Source organism: Aplysia californica, unplaced genomic scaffold, assembly GCF_000002075.1.
Source record: "Aplysia californica isolate F4 #8 unplaced genomic scaffold, AplCal3.0 scaffold00176, whole genome shotgun sequence".
In the NCBI taxonomy this organism is placed as follows: Eukaryota; Metazoa; Mollusca; class Gastropoda; order Aplysiida; family Aplysiidae; genus Aplysia; species Aplysia californica.
In genome coordinates, this window is record NW_004797446.1 from 243,997 (window position 1) to 248,749 (window position 4,753).

At 40.6% G+C, this 4,753-nt stretch overlaps 1 protein-coding gene across 1 annotated transcript in view; it reads right to left on the reverse strand.

Moving 5' to 3' along the window:
- LOC101852692 (tubulin polyglutamylase TTLL7) overlaps positions 1 to 1,718 on the reverse strand; it is a 23,720-nt gene extending 22,002 nt beyond the window's left edge. The window contains exon 1 of the mRNA XM_005098244.2: positions 1,638 to 1,718. The gene's annotated coding sequence lies outside the window, so the exon portion shown is untranslated. The remainder of the gene's footprint in view (positions 1 to 1,637) is intronic.
- Positions 1,719 to 4,753: the final 3,035 nt, after the last annotated feature.

Below are 4,753 nucleotides of genomic sequence, written 5' to 3' on the forward strand. Positions count from 1 at the left end.
AAAAAAAAAAACCCAAAAGACAAACAACAACACAGAACTTAGTTAGTTTTAGTTTGGTTTTAATTTTAGTAAAACTTCTAAAGCACTTGCAACACAAATATATAGGTAATTTTAAATGCAGAGGATAGAGGTTTTAATTCGAGTAAGATCTAAAGAAAAAAAAAGAGGAGGGACTAGGGATGATAGATATTTGATAGAAAGAGAGTACACGCCACATCAGAGCATTTGCCATTCACCCACTAACAATGAAACAAACAAAATGAAACAAAGATAACAATTGAGAGGCATCGTGGTGCAATCAAGTGTTCCTCAAAATAATGAAATCGAAGAAGCTGGCCTTTTTCCAACTGCTTATTGGCAAATTTTTTTTAAATCTTTGGTTTTTGGCTCAACGTCTTTTTTGTCCATATATAAAAACCCATTTCCATGTGAATTTGACTCCAAAACATTCAATAAAGGAAGAAAATTTACAATTTTTCAGCTTTCAAGGACTCTTAAATTGGCTCATGCTATTGAAATTACAGAACTTTGGTGACCATGTTCCTCGCTAATTTTACCACTGAAACCGGATGCAGTGACCTCATGTCCTCCAATCGCAAATATCTCGACTTCAATTCAAGATTATAGATGAGTATTTTTTTTTCATTGAAAGCAAAGCAAATGATAACTTTATAGATCTATATATTACGAATAACTCCATGACATGCCAAAAAATTGATGAGCATGACCTGATTCCACCACATCGTGACACAATATTACTCTAGACTGTATGCATGGAAAAAGGAAAAAGGCAACTGAAGTGGATTATCAGCTGCTGAACATGTTACATAATTTTGTGCATACATAAAACAGGTGCTCTTTTCATTTGTTAAGAATTATAATCACTTTAAGTGGAATGTACACAGACACAAACAATTAATGAACAAAAGAAACAATTAAACCAGATCAAGCATTTAATAAAGGAACTCGTTAAAATCTGCGTGCTGGCCTATATATAGATATCTAGGCTATAGGTATAAGTGATGTAATCATTGATAGGGAATGAGGGTTGGAGGGTAGTTGTTACCAGTTGTAGAGGAATACTTGAAAGAAAAGAAAACGGTAATTAAGATCAGAATTAATCAAAGTCATTATAACTTAATTTGGTTTCAGGCAAGGATCAGACTTTGAAGAATGAATAATCTACAATTATAGAGGCCTACTGTAATGTTAATAAGTTGGTTCCAGGCAAGGATATCACTATCAGACTTTGAAGAATTAATACATCATAGATAGAAGGGCCTACCATGTATTGTAGTATATAGGCTATCTTATTCTTAGGGAGAGCAGTCTACTAACGCTGCTTTCAACGCCATTCGGGTTTCAACTAGAATCTAAGCCATAATTGAATTACTGTTTCATGTAAAACAGTATTTCCAAGTGAAAGGAATGAGCTGGAGAGCTGAAAGAGCAGTTGAAGATGAACTACTGTTCTGTTCAGTTCAGAAGTTCAATTCAGTCATCGAGTTCTGAACTGAGATTGAAATTCAACGGGTTCAGACAAACAAATGGCTAGTACTGAGATTAAAACAGTTTATTAAATCTGAGAGGAAACGAATGTAAAAGAAAAAGACGACTGGCTAGCGGTAATTCTGTACCTGTTTGTGACGTACCTCTATTCCACATTCCAATGGTAGAGAAAGAGAGACAGGCAGCCATTTTTGTTTGGTCATGTGACCGATTTCTTGCCTACCTAACAACGAGCATGTTGAAAGTAGACTCGCACTTTAGCATGGCACATAGGCTAAGGCGAAATAAATTATACTTTGTTGTTGTGCAACTTCATAGAAAGAGGGTGGTCGGGAATCTCAGACTTTAAGACTTTTTTAGGTTGCCTAAAGAAATATTAATAGTTGTCATATTTGAATTGAATAATCTTTTCTTAATGTTTATTTATTGAAACAAGGCCTAGATTGACTAGATATCTAAATCTACTTGAAACTGAAACAGTAGATGAATCATTTTTGGTGTACAGAATTTCTTCTAAACAACATCAGCCGATATGAATTATCAAAAATCAACCATACAAAACAAGTGATGTGGAGGGGAAACATTTCTCTCGATTTTAGCAATATTTTCTAGTTTGTCATACATCACAAAAATAAATTCGTTGAACTATTTTCCCTAACAATGTTAACATTAACATCATAAAGAACGGGTTTTTTAAGGCTAATAGGAAATATTCGAAGAGGGCATGGGGTGCTTACTCATGGAAACCCTGTCGTTTTGTGTATGTTTTACTACATTTTTTGCATTCTAGGCGAGAAATAGTAATTCAATGGAGAGGAAATAGCATATAGATCTAGATCTCTATAACTATATATATCTCCTATCCAATAATTTTAATCTGGGGTTCTTGTTAATTTTATGTTGACCTTGGCCTTTTCTATCGACAATGCGACGATTTTATGGTACGACTTTGTATGCCTGTTTGTCTGGAGACAGATAGTTCATTATCTAAAAGTTTTTAAAAATGTTAGAAATATGTCATTATGCAGTATATTTGAATTCAGCAAAGTAGAAATATTTTCCGTAACCAAATTGGCATATTATATATTTACATAAAAGCTTATAGAACCATTATTTTGTGTTTGCCAACGAGAACCTCTACGTCGAAAGGCGAACAACCTGGTAAAACGGTGGCACAATATCCGGACAGATCGATTCGTTCGTTCTTCAGTTGGTGGATCAGAGAACGGCACCGGCAAATTTAGCATCTCTTACTAAGTAGCCTACTGTGAAGCCCATAGTACATCCATAGACTGCCTAGACGCCTGTGTTTTAAGGTAAGAAAAGGTATATTTAAGAAGAAATTGTATATTTCTCTAGATCTATGGCATGGACCTCTGAACTAGTGTGCTTGTCGAGACTCTGACTTTACACCTGCAAAATCAGAGACAGGCGAGGGTGATGACTGCTGATGAGATGATAGATATAGTCTAACTGAAGGCCTCTGGCAATAAACACATGATCATGCTGATGAGTGTTTTAAATTATACGCCGTGTACGGGGTGCCCATTGCGGATGGGATCGGGCCGGGTCAAGGTCGATCGCTCCACTCGTTGCCTGAAAACAAACACGTTTGTTTTGGGCCTTTGCCTTTGTTTTGAGTCTGCAAATCGGGCGCGATCGGCTTGTGCCACGATAGATTCTCGTTGTGATTTTGTAGTTTCGTTCGTTAAAGTCCAAAGCTGGGTGCTTTTTCGGTAGTTCCCACCCCCCTTATTTGAGCCTGACCTACATCTAGATTTTCTAGATCGAGATCTATACGTTTGATTCGCGGTGAGCTAAGATATCAAACCTAACAACAGCACAGCAAAACATTAAAGCCCCCCTGAAACCCCGGCGCTTTTTCGGTAGTTCCCACCCCCCTTATTTGATTGAGCCTGACCTACATCTAGACCTATATACGTTTGGTTCGCGGCAAGCTAAGATATCAAACCTAACAACTGCAAAACATTAAATTGTGGTAAAATTCAGGGGGGCATGCCCCCTGAAACCCCCCACCATGTTTTTATTAGGTCAGGGGGGCAAGCCCCCCTGAAACCCCCCTACTCTTGGGGCCAATACCGGTGAATAACAAATGCGGGGTGGGAACTACCGAAAAAGCGCCGAAACCCCCCTACTCTTGGGGCCAAAACCCGTGAATAACAATTGCGGGGTGGGAACTACCGAAAAAGCGCCCAAAGCTGAACGCTAGAGACCCTGAATTGCCAGAAAATCCAAGCAAGGAATGGCACTTTTTTGGCAGTTCCCCCCCCCCCCCTCCAATTATTTTTCGCCGGTTTGGGCACAAGAGTCAGAGTAGGGGGGTTTTACTTCAGGTGAAAGGTCGAGCCTTTTAGTTTTGGCTATTCTCACCCGGTAGGCCTATATACTAGGCCTATATGCATTCACTGTGATACATAGATTTCTAATTGTACCAGTGGGCTGGATTGTACTTTTACCGGACATACCGTCTGGGCCTGTGATTTGCTACGCGCGCCTAGCCTAACTACGCACTCATAGACTTTCTCTACGTGCGGACAAGAGGTTGCTCCGCGGGCGACTTTGCGCAGAGCGCAAGCAGCGGCGAGGGGAGGTGAGCGAGAGGTGGTGGTTGAGGGTGGGTAGGGGATTTAACTTTGGTGGACCCACCGTGTATCTTAACCTCGGGGGGGGTCAGGGGGCTTACCCCCTGGCAACAATAATATAAAAAAACACGTGTGCAAAACAATAACATGAGCGGACCATGGCGTTAAGTGGACAATCAGGGTAATGAAAGTTGGAACAGGCCGAGCCTTGCTATGCAGCACTCGCCGAGTCGTGAGCAGAACCGAGGGGGTTGCAATTAATGAGCGCTCGTGCGCATCTCTTGCCTTCCATTGTACAGTCGAAGAGTGAAGACGTAGGAAAGTGAGTAGGGGAGCTCTGAAAGGAAAAATAGCGGACCACTAGGCAGCAGGGGCACCATAGCTGAAATAGTTCCGACCGGCGGCTACCGGTGGTCCGGTAAAAAGTACAATCTTACCTACCAGTGTACAAACGTTCCAGCGCTCTTGTATTGAAAGCGTGCAATTTTGTCTGCGGGCAGTGAGGGGGGGGGAGGAGAGATAGATCTGATATATAAGGAGAGAGAGAAAGCTAGCAATGTCTCACCTGGGGTGAGAGGTCAATTGTATTTTTATTCCCACCCAGGGTGAGAATAGCCACTTCCTAGCTGCTTTGCACTCTC